The 20,081-nt window shown below is 43.2% G+C and overlaps 1 protein-coding gene across 1 annotated transcript in view; it reads right to left on the reverse strand.

Annotated features, from left to right (window-relative positions):
* The window catches only part of mib1 (mind bomb 1), a 133,979-nt gene that overhangs the window by 3,856 nt on the left and 110,042 nt on the right, over window positions 1-20,081 (reverse strand). The gene's annotated exons all lie outside the window — the stretch shown is intronic.

The raw sequence follows: 20,081 nt of genomic DNA on the forward strand, positions 1-20,081 counted from the left end.
TAAGAAAAAAATAATTGCTTCACTTAATTTCAGCATTATAGCTCACACTTATTTTCTGTCACAATAATAATTATTATTTCAGGCAAAAACATCATCTAGGATCATTTAAAATTCTTCCATAAGTTACTGATAACATAATATGTACAATACGCTCTTTTTAACAGACAGGTTGGGAACGATTGCGAAAATTTTGACATTTATGCAAAACTGACACGATTATTTTTAGTTGGTTTTGGATTCCAGTATAGGATGCTTGTATCAGCTTGTAAATTTGCTCACCGATAAAATATCATTTTTAGACGTAGCATAATATATATGTCAATTATTAGTCTTAAATAAAAACAACTTAAACGAAAATTTACACCTATGAAAATTGGTGCATCAACTTTTCCCTTTTTATGAAAATATTCAATACCTTGCTATTGTTCAATGTGATCATTAAAATCTTTCAAAAAGTAAATTATTAAAATATACCGAGCCAAATGTTTATATCTAATAAAATCTTATCAACAGTTATATCGAACATTCAACGAAATAAAGAAAATGTGCGATCCAAAACAAAGCTGTGGTTTCGCTGTTTTGGTATAATTTGCATTAAAACCACTAAAATAAACTATTTTCAACATTTCTCTTTTTAAGATTATCAGGTTTGGAAAATAAACTATATATTAACCATTTCAAAAATCATCGGGAGAATTTTACGAACTATCATTATTTATACACCATTTTGTGTTTGGAAGGCTTCGCAACATTATTGGCATGCAGTTTTAGATGATTTCAAGTGTGGCTCGAAAGTCTTCTACCAGTGGAGCTATTTCAGCGTTGTTTCAAACTGAAGTCATCCAATTATCCGAGCGCAATTCTCTGCTCTCCCTCCATGCTCGTGCGTTCGCGTTCGGCCGGCGAAAAAGTGCACGCACTGGCTAGCAAACTAAGGGGCCAATTCATGGCCATGAATGGGGGTCAGGGGCGACGCTAGGGTGACGTCATTGCGGGCAGCTCGCTCCACGAAGATGCACTCATCACAGCAGTTGCTCGTCAGTTACTTTTGGAGCTGCCCGAGCCGACAAGGCGCACAATTAACAAAACACGGCTTCAAGAGCGCGATGCGGGTGATTCGTGTGCAATTACTCAAACATCCAGCGCGGTGTTGGTGCGTGCCTCGTTTGGATATTCGGAAATCAATTTCTCTAACTGAGCAGCAAGACTCCGCGGGGAAATCGGAAGGTGCGGTCGTTAGGCGCAAGAGTGTCCCTCCCGCAGCACGCGTGTCTCGGCGCGGCTCGTAAATTAGGCGCCGTCGCCGCCGTGCATGTGCGTCTCCGCAGACAGGATGGAGAACAAGAGGCTGCAGCGCGCAGAGCCAGAACCAGAGGTATCCCACTAACGGGCAGGGCTGATCGAACAAGGGACTCGACAATTTATAAATAAATACATTCCTAGAAGGGCGTTGGTTTTTTCAAAGCTGGTAAATTTAGACGCACATGACTATATAAGGCGGGCCAACTGCCTCCGGGCAAAAGCGTCCGAGTTCAAAGAGGAGGTGATTTTTAAAATCTATTCTCGAGCAGAAGAGGTGATAGAGAATGGTTTGTGTTGAAAGCTGCCTCTCGCATTGATTGATTTTTTTTCCAGCCCCAATGAATTTTAGAACTGGAAGCACTTCAGCAGATGGGTTGAAATGGTGATAATTTAAATTTGGATCACAATAAGGAGGAGGGAAATTTCGAGCAGTCATGTTTATTCGTTCAATAGATTTCAAAAATATCTGACCAATTTGTTTTGACGGTTATTTAATAAACATTGTAGATTTAACAGTAAATGTGACTAAATGCTATAACCTGATCAAGTTTAAAATGCAAATGAGACCGAATATTTCATGAAGTTTTTTAGCATTTCATTTAAAAGTTTTACTAAACATATGACATAATGATATATCGCTTTTGAAGTACATAATCCAGCCACCCTTCTACAAAGGATTGGATTTTGATTTTTGCAACACTCAAATTTGTGTTTCATTGTGAGAAGTTACTAAAAAATGTGCTGCTGCAGCGATATTCCAAACTAGAAGATAAAGCAACAGTAGAATAGGAAACGTCATACCGCCTACTCCAATGGTTAGCATCGATTGTTAGTTTAATTGTTTGGTTTGACCTAACATGACCAAAAATATGAGACCAGCAATTTAGCAAAAAATAATCTTTAAGGCCAGAATATTTCGTTTATTGGCACCTACGAGGGTTGAAAAAGTAATCTGGTTAATGCGATTGCTGATTAGGTAAAAGACTTCTCTATACCATCTCTTAAATATAATTAATTGATAATTATCGAAACAAACCAAGCCAAACTGAGCTATGAAAGCAATTTCCTCCTCCGCATTTTTCTACGAAAATAAGACAAACAAGTCTTTTCTGGCAATGGTGAATTTAATCAATTCAATTTTCTTTTTCATTATCGGAATGAGCAGTTTAATTTGATTGGAGATTGTGCCGGATAGGATCCTCCTAATTCATTTGCGAACAGAATGATTCGCTTCTTCAAACGGATAAAAGCCGCCATTAATGGAGTGCTTTCGCCGAGCAAACAGATGATTCACAAGAGGCAGCCATTCACCTCCTCCTTTGGCGAAAAAGCTGAAAAAATGTCTCGGTCGGAGGTAAAACGCTGTTTGCGCGCACATTTTTCTCTCTCTCGCTTTCATCTCCAATTTCCTGTGCTCGCGCCAATTAATTTGATCCGCGCGCTAGTGGGGGATAAGAATTCATGATGTTTTTTGCACTCTCTGGAGGAGACGCATGCAGCTGTGTGCCCATCACCCGCGGGGCCAGCGCACACATGTGCACGCAGCCCGACACACATGCGGCGCACCACCACTGGGGCATTCGCACCGCATTATTTTCTGGCTGCGCGGCTGCTGGATTTTTAAAATGAGACTTCCTCCAGCCGCCGGCTCTAAATCACGCCTTTGCGTCCAAAACATTCCTTTCCTTCCTTCCTGCCTTCCTTCAGCTGACAAGTCTAGCATGGCTCACGCGATTGTGCAAACGACTCACTCGCGCGCGCTCCGTACCTAACAATAAGATATTTTGCCCGAGCATGAAATTGCTGGTTTCTTCCACTTTTCATTCACCCTGCCGTTGATCTTTCGCGTTGCATGAGGCGAATTGTTTCCAGTACGCCGCCTGCTTCAGAGGTTTCCGACAGAGCAGTGAAATTGAAAAGAAAGTCGGATTTGGAGAGGAGAAAAATAAAAAAAGCAATGAGTGAAACATTGAGAAATAATGTCAAAGTTTAGGGAAACACACGAGGTTGCAAATAATGGTACAAATTATGGGGTAGATGGTAGTCATCCGCAGTGATTTGAGCTGAATCAGAGTTTATCTCATAAAATCCAAGCACAGCATTGCAAAAAATCAAATTGAAAATTAATGAAATTGGATCAAATTTAACAGACACGATTTCATGTGAAAAAAATGGTTATTTCAACTGCGAAATCGTAAAAAAGTGGCGCAGTTTATCAAACAGATTTCTTCACATCTGCAATAAATCGTACGTGTAAAAACACAATAATATATGATACAAGAATAAATGCAATTTTTGTTACATATTATATTATATAATTTCTCCCTCTGTGCCCTAATGATATTTTTGTTAGTTGGTTATTTCTTTTAGAAGTGGGGATGTATGGGGTAAAATTACCCTGCTGATCTAACATAAATTCTAATTTGGAAAGTTTTATTAACTCTGCAAACTGAGTTATTGAAAAATTACTCTTTTTGCTGCAACTTGTATAGTTTTTGCCCCCCTTACTATGTCATTCTTATTAGAATTTGCGAGAGGTTTAACTCAGGCGAAACTATAGTTTTTACCATATAAAAATCCCTAGCTTGCATAAGGGGTTTATTTTAAAAATAGAAAGAGTACACATAATCCTATCAAACCTATTCCTTTCTAGGTTTGTGCTGTATTTTTATCGAAACCTTTCCGCCATCTTGGGATTTTATAAAACTTAATTTACTAAGCTTATAAAAATTTCTATTTAAAAAAAAACATTCATAAATTTTGCAACTAATCTCACACTTAAGTGGCTCATAGATTAAAATACCGATATTTTGAAAAATGACTCGTAGCAATATTGTAAGTTCAAAGTAGAGTTCAGTAGCATTTTGCTGCAGGAGCGTTTCCATATATCTCATCAACATTAAGTGAGTTTCCGCCATCAAGTACAGAGCAAACGGAGAGAGAGAGAGAGCGAGCGAGGGCACGTGAATGGAGCTATCTTGGGCGCAAGTGACGCGAAAGAAGCTGCGGGGCGGCCATTCAGATTAATGCCTGGGATTAATTCAATTTGCGTCCAAAAAGGGTTGTTAACCTACGATTGGCTGCGCAATGAAAAGCACCGGCGGAATTGCGGCCTTCCCTGCCGCAAATCCGTAAGTGGATGCAAGCAGCGCTCGAGAGGGCTCGTTTCGAATCCATTTCGATATACAAAATACAGCCACATCGGCAAGGGGCAATTATTGCCGGTGTGCGATTAAAGTGCAAATTGTTTCCAGCAGCGGCATTTTTGCGCTCTCAAACCTCCTTCTTGCAGCGCGCGCACTGTTTTAATGCTGTACTGTGGCGAACGTTAGTGCAAATAATTTGCCTGTAACACCCTCGCCGACACCGTGGGGTCATTTACTCGCTGGAAACTTCCACTGCACAACACACCGCTGTAAACCATGATTGCTTTTGTTTGCAACACACCAGGAGCTCTCATTAACTGGGGATTTGAAATTGTTGCATAATGAGATATCTACAATTTAGCAAAATGTGTGGATTTCCACATACTGTGCTCATATGAAGAAACACAGCATTCGCAAGGGTTATTGTTCTTGACTTAAAAATTGCTTCTAACATAAACTCAACGCAAAAAAAAAACAGTTTGTAAGGGTGCACGAAGCTATAGAAAATGGATTAAAAAGCCGGTAAGAAAAAACCCGCAACTCTGATCAATGATTAAAATCTGGTAATAATTGTGTCTTTAGCATTATCTTAAAGTTCGTCTACACAATTATTGAGAATAAAGATTACAACCTGGGCAGTTTCAATCTAAATTAAAAATTCTCTAGTCACAGCTTACGCAAAAAAATTAAAACCTATATAATTGATACTTTTCAGATCGAATCATGTGGAAAAACCTCTTCCTTGACTAAATTTTAGTTGTTTTCCTATTAGCCCTTCTTGAGCTATCATGAGAATCTTGGCCAGATTCGAAAATTCCACCGTCAGAAGCATTTCCTTTTTACTAGAAATCGGAGAAATCCAAGGAAGAAATCAATAAGCTCTTTATTATATAAAAAAATAAGAAAGACGAAGAAATCAATTTTTGAGGCCGTGGGCGAGTGCGGCCGGCCAACCCACCGACAATCGTCTAACAGCACAATAAGCGTGACCGAGAGACAAATCGCAGCAGCTTATTACTGCCGGCATACAATTCACACACAATGCACCCATTCAAATCTAATGAGATCGAATGAAACCGCTCCACATCTTATCGCTTAAGGAATTATTACATCCTCCCGATGCAGGCAGGCGAGAGCAGCGCGCAGCAACTCGCTCGGAGGGGCCGTTTATTTAGTTTCATTTGCATGGTGGCCGCGACAGCGGCCGGCAGATGCGAGAAGAGAGTCGGTTGGTCCGCTTGACAGTGATATTTCATGTACCTTGCCTGCTTGCGTTGGGCCGTGCGAGCGCGAGCCAGAGGACATTTTACAGCAGTGCTTGGCTCTAAATTTACCCCTGCATCTGACTCGGGCCTAAAATTAACTCAGACCAGGGGCTGCTAACTTACATTACAGCTGCTGAGAGAGTGCCTGCCTGCCTGCTTTGCCTGCCCGAGGGTATGCTCTCGGCTTTTTTCTTCGAAAATACATTCGCCGCCTGCAGCGCTTTCCACCGCGCGCGCCTCACGGAGATGTGAAAATGACACATTCGCGGCCTGCGTTGCGGGCGGTAATTCATGTTCGATTTACGGACGACGCGAAGTAAGTGGGCATTTTGCATTTAGTCCGAGTTTTCGGCAAAATTCTTTTTTTATGTACTAAAGGGTAGTTATTCAGTTTTCAAATCGCTCGTAATCGCGCCAACTTGCCGAGCATCACTTAGTACACAGGCGGCTGCACGCATTAATGAAATGCTTGAATGATAAGATCATAGTGTGAGGAGAGTGAAAAACTTGGCAACTGTGTGCCTGATGCGGACCATATGAGTATCTCGCGTACTACTGCTCCAGGCCGCATGAAGCTGCCGGCTCCTGGAAAATGTACAGTCTGCACCCCCCGATATCACATTGGAAATTGTATTTTCCAAGCCACCAAATTTTGGAAATAAGAAATCCGTCAATTTGTAATAATTAGACAAAATCAAGTGAAATTTAATTGTGAGCCCTACGGCCAGGTTAACTCCATGACCTTTTTACCAAGAATTTAAATTATCATTTTTTGTTTGTAGGTATAGATGCCAACGAAGGAAAGAAGCACACAAGGGTGTTATAACTTTTCCATTGAAACTGAAGGAAGCTTTCTCGGTACAAGCTGTTTATTTTTCCGCATTTCTACAAAAATTTCCTACTCAACTAGCTCCGACTGCTGGTTGCAACCTATTTCAATAAGTAAATAAACAGCTCGCTATTCACTGGGGAAGCTGCAATTAATTTCAATGGTAAATTACCATTTAACATGTGACTTGAAGTGTATATTTTACACTTGAAAGAAGAATTTTTCCAGTCGCGATTCCACAAGTAGTAACTTAACGAAGTTAAAAAATGTTTTGGCGTTTACTGGAATGAAAAAATCAAGTATTTAAGGGGAATTAGGAACTGTAGGTAAAAGCCATTTTGCCTTCAGCTGATTGTGAACTAAATTTCATGGTGAGGCGAAACAATTTGTTTTCCTGCGCCACTGCACAGCATTGCATGGTACAGAAAATGTTTTTCGCGCATATTGCAGCGAAAAAGCGGTGTTCGAATTAGTGACGGTGACTGCATTTTTCGACTCTGGAGAGTTATGGTGGGCGGCCGCGGGCATTTTTCCGCGTTTATAATTAGCCGCGGTAATGACCTCTCGTCTGCGAATGCAACCTAGTCGCCGGCGCGCACATGTGCATCGCCGCTGACAAGAGAGCGAGTGTGTCAGGCGCATTTGTCCGACAAATGGATGCATATAGGGCGCATTATTAACGCGGGCAAAGTGTTCCAGTAATTAGGATTAGAGGGATCAGCGCGCTTCCATTACCTGCCTGTCACGCCGAAACGAATGCGCACACGAATTGCAGCGCGTTCGATTCCTGCACCACATCAAACGTAATTTCAGCTGTGGCTGCCCGCCCGATGATGAAATAATGCTGCGCTAATGGCATCAGCTGTATCAATTCCAGATTTTGATTAGTCGAGAGCTCAATGCTGCCTGGCTGGTGTTTGGAAATGCGTTTGACCTCGAGCTGTTCATCTAATAGTCTTCGTGCCTAATTTGCTCGATGGGCATGGCCAAAAAAGAAAGCCTATTTTCTTCACGTTCACTTGCGTTAAAGAAAAATCCTCCGAAAGTTAACCAACATTTTGGATTAAAAAAGTGAAAACAATCCAATAGAACAAAGGAGCATATGAGCAGTAAAAACAAAGGATATTGCTGCTTCGCTCAGTCCTATACTGATAAGTTATACTGTGTGCAGAAGTGCTAACAAATTTTCCTCTTTCCACTTCATATATTCTTTTGTGAAAGCTTAAATTCGCATCTTTCAAATAGCTTTGTAAAGGATTCCATGCACCCAATAAATCAATATTAATTTGTTCCTTCTTAAATTTAATTTTTATCTTTTTGATTAATCGATTTAAACCTTGATACCTTGCTTATTTGACGGATCCTTGCAGGTAGGCAACGCGCTGGTCACATGTGCACGCCATAATGCTTACCTGAGTGAAATCAGGAGCACAGGTAAAAGGCCCGACAGAGAGATGTATTTTTTCTTGCTTCTTTCAAAGTTAAGAATTTTATCTGTCCTTTTATAAATTATCTGTCTTTACAGTTGGTCATAAATTAGGGAGATGGATCGGAGCTCTTCTTCAAATTGGATGGATATCGCAGCGACTCCGCAGGAGCTCGTCAAAGAAGCTGTGCAACTTTTTATCGTAAATAGGATGGCGAATAATTTGTTCCCGCCGATTCAGTTTCAGCTTCCATTCTTGTGACCGAACCAACTTGGGAGTCAACTGAGCGAGAGGCGGCATTGCCAAGGGAGCGCAAGTATGGATAAAAGTTTATTTTAGTTCGAAACGTATCCTTGTTCCGCAGCGCGACTGACGTCTTTTGCGAAGCAATTTTCGAGCTCTTCTTCACAGAGCAATTTCCGCCTTATTTCCCCGTTTAACTTGGGCGAAAGAAAGTTTTGGCGCAAAAGTCAGCGCGGTGCGGGCCAAGCAGGAAGACGCCTCGGTGTGCATGTGTCGATCAAATCGGCGAAAAGCGGCTTTGCGGCCGCAATGAATGACGAAAGAGAGAGAGAGAGAGAGAGAGAGAGAGAGATTTGCTCATCAAAATGATCCGACGAGACTGCTGAGGGCGCGAGGAGCGGGCCGAAATCGGAGTGACGCTGGTCTGCCCTTGGTCTAGACGCGGCGGCGGTTGCGTCCGTCGGCGCTCGGCACAGGTGCGAGTCGGGGGCCCGCAAAAAGGGCCTCGGCGTGGGGCGGCCCAGCGGGGGCTGCCTTGCCCGCCTCGCAACTCGAGAGCGGCGTGTGTATTTCGGGCTATGACAAATTTGGCCAGAGCTGCTGTGAGATTTTTAAGCCAATGAGCGTCACGAGGTCTAAGTTTGGACTCATTCCTCGGCGTGTGATCATTTTTAGAAACCCGCGGTGGAGGGATGATTGCTGACGGGCGGGCGGGCGAGCGGGCGGGCGGGGAGGCGAGATTTTTTACTCGGTGCATCCATCGCGCGCCTAGTTTTCACGTGCAAGTGCCACACATGCAACCTCTTCCTTCTGGCCAGAAAGCCGCAGGGGAGGGGGATTTATTTTTTAAGGGTGGAAGGAGCCGCTCCTCCGCCTCGCCGGCTCTCTTGCTCGCTGGCCATAGTCATCTCAAGACCATCTGGCCATCAACATGCAGATTTTTGGTTGTGTGCCCGCGCAGACACTGCCTGCCTGCCTGCCTGACTGACTTTCGAGTGCATTTCGACATTCCTGTGAGAGTGAGACCGTCGAGTGGACCTTCGCCAGCTGCCTACTTTGTACACCGTACTTATTTACTTCCCATACTGCCTTTTAAAGATATGGAATGTAAAGAAGTATGGAGCACTCTGAGGCCAGTCAACAAAAATCGTGTGCTGCCCTGAACTCCCGATTTCCAATCGCAATTTTTGTAACGTATCGCAACATGTCACGCAGAAATCCCCTGCTCCGACGTGCGGCGTTGAGTGGATGGATATTCGAATTCTCCCTTGTTTCGGTGCTCCAACTCTGTTAATTAACCCGCCGTTCATATTTTGTTGTAAAACAAAACGGCACGGAGCCATCATTTTTCAATTTGGACCCTGGATTGCGCGCGTGCCGCTCAAACGAGCTGTAAAAATTGTCTGTTCGAGCGCCTATTCAATTTTGTCTCTCTTTCCATCTGGCTTGGTGATGATTTGTAACTATCTGATCGAGCGGAATGCGAGCACAATTGTCACAAATATTTGCGGTACTGCGATCCTGCTGTGTATGCGCGATCATGTAAGTTTGAAATATTGCGCCGATAATTTGATAGCGTGCCGCTGCCACGCCATTTTATATAATAATTCGATCAACCTGGCCGGTGCAGTGGCGAAAAAGCTGCGAGAGTGTGCGAACACGCTGCAATATCAGGCCCAATGCGACACAAACATTTGTTTGGCAACTGTGTAGCATCAAATGTGAAAAGCATACATATACACATGTGCGTCTGCCGAAAAAGAGAGAGCAAGAGCGAGCAAGCGTGTTTTGCCGTCATCCGCGCTGGAGCCGGCTAGCCAGGCGTGCATTTTTGTCTCTGTGTTTCCGGCCGCACACACGATATTATTGGCGCAGAATGAAATTTTTAGTAAGAGCCCTTTTAAAACGTGTTTGCATGCATTCCCTGAGCTCGCAATAAAAGCAACGAAAATTCGTAGCATTTTGTTCAACATTTCCTGCTCAGCGAAAATAAATAGGCTGTTGATCAAAACAAACAAGATCTTTGCTTTGCACCGCGGACATACCGGGGGCGCACACAAACCGATGTGCCTCTTTGTCGGTGCTAATTTGAGCTCCGATTATGGTGCATAATTGCGTTTGGTGCGTTGGTCAGAGGCAGAGCCATAAATGCATTTGCACGGCAAACAGGGCCAAATGGCCGGGTGTGCGCCGCCAGCGGTGCCACCGCCAATTGAATTAGCCCTGCTTGTCTGTGGATTATTCAATATTCATGAATGGCATTAGCAATAAATTATTAATCACGGCGTAATGTTTGGACAACTCGATTTATTTGCCGGCCCTGTGTCACCCGTCACAGCGAGAGATATTAAATTTCGGCGCTTTCAGGCGCGAGTGGCTCTGTTTTCATATATTTATAACGCGAGTCGTCGGCCTCGGGAGGACGTATCAAAGTCAAAGTGGGTCTAATTTTAAAAGAGAGGCAGCCGAGCAGTCTTGAAAAAGATCCGCAGGGGTCTCTTGCAACGTCGGCCGCTCGCGCTCTATACCAAACTAGTGCTGCAAGGGCGGACGAGAGATGTCAGCTCTTGAGAAGTTTTCACTCACCGCACCGCTCTCTACTCTACAACTCTCGCGGTGGTCCAGCGGAAAACTTGCGGTCATCACGGGAGGCCAACCGTTTCAGGGTCAACTAGTTTAATTTATTATCCTTGCTCTAAAGTTTTAACAGTGGAAATAAATATATTTAAACACGAACTTGTTTCTTAATTGGAATGTTGAGTACTAGAAAAATGGATCCAAGTGTATTTTCTCATCGATTTCATTCTTGAAAATAAAAGATTTTTATACTCAGCTATTTAGGCTTTCAAATTAATAACAAGAACTTCTGATTTTTAACAAATATAATTAAGCAATCTAAATAAAATACGTAGAAAATCATTTTTACGATTAAATTATTCTTTTGTAACGTGAAATTCAATTAAAGAAAGATATTTATGAATTATGTTTACCTCTCAAGTGGAATCAAATTTGGAATAATCGATTGCAATGAACGGAGCAGCCTTCAGTGTTGAAAACTAGCGTGTTGAAGAGAAGGCGAAAAATTAAGAATAGAAAAATTAAATTTTTAAATGGGGAATATTCCAAGGCACTTTGCGTCAAAATCTTTTTTATTACGGGTGCGGAAATTTTCATCATACGTTTTTTTGGTATTTATTTATACGAAGCGGAATTCCACGCTTTTAAATAGCGGATGGAATTATGAGCTTCTGATTTTTTGTAAGATAGAGTTTTTGTCACTGGGAGTTTTACAAAGTTTTTTCACTAGCCCTCTTTTTGATTGTGCTCAGCAAGCAATGTGTACAGTCAAGCGCTTTCAACGGCAATTGATAAATAGAATTTTCATCAGCAGTTAATAATGGATTTGGTTTTGCACGTTAACTGCTGACGAGGCAATTATTATTGTTCATGTAAATTTAGAATCATAAAATTCTATTTTGAGTAAATTCGCAGACGCTAATTCCTCCCTAATAAAGAAAAGAGGGTTTGTGTCAGCTCCTCGTTACGAAACAATCGAGCTAAAGATGAATGGAAGGTGCGTTCTCGCCTCGTGGCCAGCAGGCGTGATGGATTAAAACGAGCAAACGCAGCAGAGGGCGGGCGAGCGAGCTTTGAAGAAGGCGCCAAGATCAGCAGCCTTTCTGGTGCGATCAAAGCGCGCGCGGGTACTTCCCTCTCGTCGTGCGCTGCGTATCTGGTTGCGAAGAATTTTCATTACTCGATACCGTCATCTGAATCAGCTAACTGAGGCAAACAATGAGGCGATGAGGGCTAAAAGAGGTGAGTATGTGCGTGCGGCGGCGGCTTTTTCATCGTGGCTCGCGTGCAGCCAGCCGGCAGAGCGACACATCCAGAGGCAGCAAGCGAGCGGCAGCCAGCAGAAAAGCGTCAACCCAAGGAGAGAAAAGAGACAGAATTGATCGACAATCCGCCAGAATGAGAATCTGCGCTCCTCTCCTCCGCGCTGGTGCAAATATTCTACCGTAAAATTGGGTGCACCGCCGGCATCTTCCGCCCAGCCAGGCCGAGTTCAAAAGTGCTAACTCACGAGACGCGATGGGCAAATATTCTCTGTGTCACACATACACACATGAGCTCACAGTTTTGATTATCGCCGAGAGACGAGAGGAAGAATGCGTACGTCTCTTGTGAATTGATATGTGCGCGACAAAGAGTTGATGAAACGGGCGCAAAAAGCATGGAGCCGGGATCAAAGGCTTTAGAATTGAATCCAAGTTGTACGTTAATTTATTTCCAACAGCGTCTGATGCCGAAAGCCTTTAAGTGTTCACAGAGAAGATTGAATTGTTCCGGAAGAAACGGTTTCGATCGGGAAGAGGTTTTCAAAGCAGTTCAAGTAGAGTTTTAAAATGAATTATTTCTGTCTAAAATTACACGTCACTTTTAGCTGCAAAGTTTGCTTTTGGGCAAAAGCCAAGGAGACTGGCGGCGATTCAAGGAATTCCATAAATTAGAATTTCTCAAAAGAGATAAAAAAGCACACACAGGATTAATTTTCTGAGGCAGTGTAACCAACTTTCACTGCCCCAGACTGATGATGGATCTCTTTAATCCAGCACAACGAGCGAGTGAAATGGGCCTGTGTTTGCCCGCCCGCACGGTAACAAAGCAATCCAAGAGTTATATTGTGCCTATCAAGGAATCGCTGGGCTAGAAAATGTCTGAGGGCACGAGATGAAAGGCTTCTGATGCTTGAGTGACGAGCTGGAAAGCAACGGTGCGCGATGCAAAAATCCGAAAATTGTCCATTCAACACTTTCGATGGGGCTGAGCCAATAAAATACGGGCGTTCTACTGCGCGCTGTATAAATTCAAAGCAAACAATGGGCGACAAATTTGCGTTCGCAGCAGCCGCCGTCGCCTCAGCACTCTACACACACATACCCAACTCATATCGATGCCAAATCAATAAAACATTTTGCCAATAGCACCACGACGCGCCCGCTGCTCTCTCTCTCTCTCTCTCTCTCTCTCTCTCGCTCTTTATTGTTGGCCGCGCGCAAAATAATCGCATTTTGCCATCTCTTGGAATGGGCCTGTGGGCAATAAATTCGGCCTGCCGACCAAGCAACCGACTGGCCGACCGCAACGCGCGCGTCGGCCTCTTTTTGCCAGCACAGAAATGCACGCGCTGGACGACACGATTTATAGAAGTGTAATTAAAAAAGCGTTTCACTCGAATGCAGCAGCCCGGCACTCGCTACACTGAGTGTTTCAGTTTTTAAAAGCTGTGCGCCCGTTTGCCGCGTGATTTATGAATTTTCTGCTCGGATGCAGCACCGGATGGCCAGCTCCGCGGTCCAGCCGCACGCCCGGCCGAGAGCTTATGCTAAATTTCGCGTTAACGCTTAATTGAATTTAAGTTCGCCACGCCACTAAACCAGTACCGACTAGTCGGCGTCTGGTTCCAGAGCACAATTAGTTGAGCTTATATAAATTTTAGCCTCGTTGAATCTGTTAAAACCATCGTGTACGAGTCTTTATTTTTTAATTATTTTGTTTTAGGATGTCATTGAAGAATATGGAGATATAGCTTCACAATTAAAAATCTAAAACCTCTAGAATAAGAATATTTATAGAGGTCTCAGCCGCGAGATTTAAGGCGGCGGCTGGACATTTCACCGCTTTAAGTTCATTTAAAATCTCTTGAAACTTTAATTTCATTCGCATAAATTACAGGCATGTTGGATGATTATGTACAATGTTTTTTAATCAGTGTTTACACTTAAATTGCAATTATTTTATATGTAATCATCAGGTAGATGCCTTCATGTTTCATTCTGTGATGGTTTTTACTTGAAGCCAAAATATGTAAATAGAAATAGAATATTTATTAAACGCCAACGGCGTACAACTATTTCCAGCATTTATATATAAATATATATGTATATATATACATACACACGTATAAATAAAAAAGTATCGACCTGGAGATTTAATGATTTGCAGTCTGCAAATTTTCCAAGCAGATCTATCCATCAATTGAAAGTAATTGCTAATATATAGCTGGCACATGTATTGATTCTAATTGAAACTATAAATGAAGAGCATAAAATGAGAGGGTTAGCGTCGGCAGCACCGTGCCGCTGCTCTTGTGCAACATTGATTCCTCGATTGAATGGAAAGGTCGGAGGAGCGTTTGATAGCTTCGAAAGTAAAAAAGCATTAGTCGAGAGCGGCGTAAAAACTGCATGCGGCACAGCAGCATTTGCTCAGGTACTTAATTAAGTAATAATGCCTGGTGCATTGTGCACGGAACTCGAGATTTAACAGCAGCGAGCGAGGGCGCGGCAGTAAAATAAAAAGAGGCGCTGGCTGTGTGTTTGTGAGCGAGCGGGCGGGCGGGCGGGTGGGCGACGAGTGAATGGCATCGGGCGTCGGCCCGGCCGCCGGCAGATAGATAACTTCACCTACATGACTGCATTGCAGACTGCATAAGCGCCCGTTGGACCGGCAGTTATGGCTCTTTTATGTTTCGTGCTGCCGCCGTCGCCGCTGCTTGATGTATGACGATAGTTAGGCGGTGATTTCGTCGACTCTATTAATGCCGGCGAGCAAAAAACGCAACAGCACCGCGACGACATGCTCGCTTCATTTCGCAACAGCCAATCGGCGGAGTGGTTTTTGCGCGAAATGCACCGCGTGAATCCTTTAAGACTGCGCGCCTCTGATTTATTGGGAACGCTGCACCGGTCTCCTGGCGCATCGTCACGTTTTTGCAGATGAATGAATGGCTGCTGCTGCTGCTGCATTTCCTTCGCTTTCAACGAGAGCCAATGATGAAAAAGCGAGGCGGCTGCTCGCGCATTTTAATTTCAAATTGTATCGGTACCGCACTGCGTCTCTCCTCTAATGATGCAAGTATTCAGTATGCCTTTCCGTTTCAGATGTAAGGGAAGAACTACACTACTCAGAGTGAAGCAGGCCATTTTGAAAGAATTGCATTTTTTATCCTCTTTCAAAATGATTTCATCCGTTCCCGATCTAGTTGACGGGTAACAAGGAACTCGATCCAAAACATAATTAGTTAATATATCTAATGTCAACGAGAAATAAAACAAATTGAGAGTGAGAGATCAAATTCGTTCTGCTCTCCCTGTAGCACTTTGGCTTGTTTTATTAAAGTTGAGTGTCGAAAATACCCATTAAAAATACAACAAGCATGGTTGTTTTTAGCCACAAAAAGCAACATTTCAGCCTTTTCCCGTGGACCAGAGTAACTATTCGGAAGCTGAGCATAAATTAAATCATCTCATTGTGCCTCGCACAGGCCTAATACCGAGGCCTGACGCAAATTTCATTTCCTCGCGTACTCCACGAATTTTTCTCGCAGCAAAAAGTTGCAGCCGGCCGGCCGGAACTTTCCTTTTTCCCCTTGCCCGTTCTCTCTCTTTTGCCAGAGTTTTCTTATCTAATTATGAACTGTAGACCGGTCCAAATGCACGAAACAGCATCGGCGGTCGCCAGCGCGTGTATAAAGTTTTCATCTCTCGTGTAAGATGTCTAGATGGCAAATATTGACCTTTTATGTGCACCCTAGCACAAGGAGCCAGCCAGCCAGCCGACACAGAAGAGAGAGAGAGAGAGAGAGAGAGAGAGAGAGAGGTACAGAGTTTAATATTAACTCTGTTGATTTTGTAATTCCATCTGCACCGCTCGCTCCACCGCAGCTCCTTTTGGGATGCTATGCCACTTTTGCACAATAAAAATAACCTTTGTGTCAATACGGGCCGTGATTTTTGCGGAGTGATTGGGCTTCGCTCTGCATCTCCGTCTTCCAGCAAACACACTCAACGCAGTGGAAAGCAAAACCTTGTGCTGCTGTTTGGTCGCAGAGTGCGTGCAAATTTGCGATTCAAAATAAGCGTAATGTGCTCGCGCGCGAGAGGGAGCTTCTTTCCTCAAGCACTCGCGTTCAACCAACTCAATTTCTGGCTTTGGGTGAAATGGCTTTGAGAGTGAGAGAGATTCTTGTATTGTGCCGGCTGTTCCCAATTAAAATTCAGCAGACGTGCCTCCGAGTAGAAAGTTAATTTAATAAACGCGGCGGTACTTATAGAAAATATAACATATAAGGTGCTAGGATATGCACAAGACCGGAAATACGAAGGTATTGCATAAATAAGTTAAAAGCTGAAATCCACTTGAGGATCATGGTGACCACAAATTTAATAAATAGGATTAGGAAGATAACTCTTTGATTACACGGAAAATACAGTAGTAGGATTTAACACTCAAAATGTTCTAAAATGGAAATTTGTCTGCAGTTGGTCCTTAATTTATCAAAATGTCCTAAATTCGTTCCCTCGAGACCAATCCTCTAGATTTTAAACACTATGTAAACCACAATACAAGTGTATAAACTTAATTAGACTCATTTGATAAAAGCGTATTTCATTCCGCGCAAACTTTCAACAGGAGCATATTGCATGTCCACTGTCCATTTTAATAAAAAGCCGGTCGTCAAAACCAAAACAGCCAACAGCACTCAGCGGAAACCGAAAGTGTCCTCGTTGGATGCGTTTCCATTGAGAAAAAATACGCACCGCGGGGCAGAGAGCACCCACCGCACGCATGATATAAAACAAAAAAGGGGGAAGCTGGTGTATGAGTGCCGGTGAACTGCGAATTCACGCATAACCGCTGTCGAGCGAGCGAACGAGCATCACATACAGCGTGTTGATCGAGCTCCGCGAAAATGGAGGCACATAAAATCGCGGCGGAATGTCAGTGAAACAATGTGTGTTTGGCGATAGATTTTTATCGGCATCATTGCTTTGTTTATTTATTACCATAAATATGGACCGTGTAGAACGAGTCGTAAAATTTACACTTTTATGGAGAGCCGCAGCCAGAGTGGCGCAGATTCGATTCGCGCCACCTGATTTACCTAAGTGAGTTATGCGCGCGCGGCCTGACAATTCCTCCGAGATTGCGTGAAACTTTGTTTTTTTTCTTTCCCACCGCAAGAGTGTTTCCTCGCGCCGAATGCGGACGCACTGCTAAAGAAACAGCGGCATACTGGTACTTGCGAATGAAATATACGCGATGACATCGATTTTCTATTTTGCTGGGCAAACTTCCATGTGGACGCTCTTCCCGGCTTGGCTCCAGCGACAAGCAGGGGAGTGCCTCAATAGGTCCGAATAGAAAGCGTTATTCTTGATTTGGAGTGAAAATTGTGTTATATTATAGAGCAACAAGATGGGCGAAAACTATGACACTCTCTGAACTAGTTTTGGAGGAAAAATTAACTCTTTTCTGTATATTTTCTAGGGAGTGCGAAAGAATGAAGGAAACAACAGGGATATTTTGAGTTTTGATTAGCTGAAACGGCAAGAACCGCAACTTTCACTGTGAGCGTGACTTGTAAAGCTCTGCATTGAATTGTGTACAACTTTCTTCAGAGTTACGGTTTTCGAACTTCAACGCCGCACGTGTCACTAACGTGAGTAATCAATACTAAAACACAGCGAAAGTTGCAAACTGGGACCAGGTTGGCCATTTGATCCTATCACCTCGGCGTCATTCCGCGTGCTTCTTTTCGGACTTTTAACGGGGTTCGACTTGTTTTTTTTTTCGTGGCTGCTGCTTCCCTGCTGGTGCACAGGCCCGAGGAATGGCCTTTTTGCCTCGGCTGCACAAAAGGTTGCAAATGAAAAAGTGTTCAGCCAAGTAAACAGACCCCTCTGTCCGCTTATTGTGTGTGCAGACTGCGCGACTTTATGATGGGGCTGAGCGTCGTGCGAGCAGGAATCGTCGTCGCCTCCAACGTGAATTATGCGCCGGCTATGCAAATACGGGCGCGCGTGTATATGTTATGTACCTTGGCGCTGCAGGCCGAATTGATTTTCCTCGGCGGCGCTAAATCACGATCAAACTCTGGAAAAATTACTTCCCGCCCCGCCAGCGAATTCGCGTGTGAGACAAACTTTCACAAACTATCACGTAACAAGAGAGGAGTTATGAAATTATTTCAGGATTATATATGACGCGATGCGTTTGCTACTTGGGCCGAAAGCAAAGTTGAATGAAAGTTGAATGCTAAATCAATTTGTGTAGGCATTGCATCCGACGCCCGAATCAAAATTTCCGCTTTAATGATGCGCCACCATTTTAATAACACTTATGCGTCATCATCATTTCGTTCTCCAAATTTCAAAATTAATGAATCAAAAACTCATTCCTTTTGAAAGCGGTCTTCATTGAGCTTCTCAATTAATTTCGCCGCACGGCACTCGGCTCGGCTGACTAACGACCAAGCGCTAGAATCGTATTAAAGAGCTGCCAAAAGTTTTGCTGCGCGTTTTTTAATAAAAACCCCTCGGCCCCTCGAGTGTATGCAGGCGGCACGAGTGCAGCGCAGCGCCGCGTGCAAAGCAGAGGAGCGGCAGCCGAGTGCGAAGTCGTGTGCAGTTGACGAGAGCTTAAAGGGTTCTCAGGCGAAATATTATTTCAGCGCCAGAGGTAAAAGGTAGTAAGTAAAGTAAGTGGCACTAGTATTAGAGTGACACTTGAAGTGCTGGATGGAATAAAAGAGCCCGAGCCGCGCGCTGCATCAAGAGCCCACCCGTCCTCCCGCCCACCCGCCTCTCCAGCAGCCAGAGCCAATTTTAGACGCGCAAAGGGTACCGCCGCCGCCGACGTCGCCACCGTTAAATCAATATTTTTCAAATTATTTTAAATTGGCGCCTTCGCTACATCCTTTTGCTGAGGCAAGAATTTACAATTCAAACGAAGAGACAATGGACTGGAAAATTCACACGCGCCAAGTCGGATGGAAAAGCAGCGGCGATGGGAATTCGAGCATCCGCCAGATGCAGATTTTCCAACTTGTTTGCGTCGCTTTTTTAAAGGGGTTTATTAAGGGTTTCCAGATTTAAATTGTTTCAGACTGTTAGAAGCTAGAATACATTGCGAACAGAAGACTGGTTAACATGTGTGTTCACCCTGATGAGCGTTGACTGATGAAAACGGTGCTGAAATATCAAATTGTCAGTCTTCCGTTTTCTGCGTACCTAGTTTGAGTTGCTGATTGAGTTAGCGAACGAGAAAAGTTTTAATTTAAGCTTCAACTGTTGCAGAATAATGTAGTTCGCTATATTTACAATGTTAAACGTGGAAAAATAGCTTCCTGCTCTTTTTAAAAAACTTCAGATATTGAATGTATCGGATAGAAGAAATCTGCATGACGTGTTAGCGCAGATGCAAAATCATGTACAAAAACAGTCTACCTTTTTTGAGCTACTTAGTATCCACAATGTTAACTTGTTTGCAGGATATGAAAGGGCACAGAATGAAACTGCTGGCTCCGTTTGTAAGTGTGGAAGTGCCCGAAAACTGTTTTCAAGTTCAGTGCTTCCGCCTGTGGAACAATCTCTCACAAAATCTGCGTCTGAGCAAAAATTTAAGTGCATTTCAAAATGTCTTAAAATAACAGTTCTTCGAGAGTTATTAAACCATCATCTCACCCTCTTTTTAATATATGTCGATATTGGCACTTATTCTGAATATGACAATGTATAAGGCAAAATAGCCATGCAAAAACAAAATAAAGATCAATTTGATACTTAATTTTCAGTCACTAAGCTGATATTTAACTTCATTACAGATTAATTACCGTCGGTATTAAAGTTGTTGCATCGTTTTCCCCATTTCAACTAACCTGTTTCACCAGAATGAATCGTGCAAAAAGTTTGGATTCTAGCAAAAAATGTTTTATAAATTTACTTTATAACTTTGACTTATTTTCTATTAAGCACTTCTTACAAGTTAGTTGATGCTTCATGAACATTTATTACACAACGTT

This window comes from Cloeon dipterum, chromosome 1 (genome assembly GCF_949628265.1).
Source record: "Cloeon dipterum chromosome 1, ieCloDipt1.1, whole genome shotgun sequence".
In the NCBI taxonomy this organism is placed as follows: domain Eukaryota; kingdom Metazoa; phylum Arthropoda; class Insecta; order Ephemeroptera; family Baetidae; genus Cloeon; species Cloeon dipterum.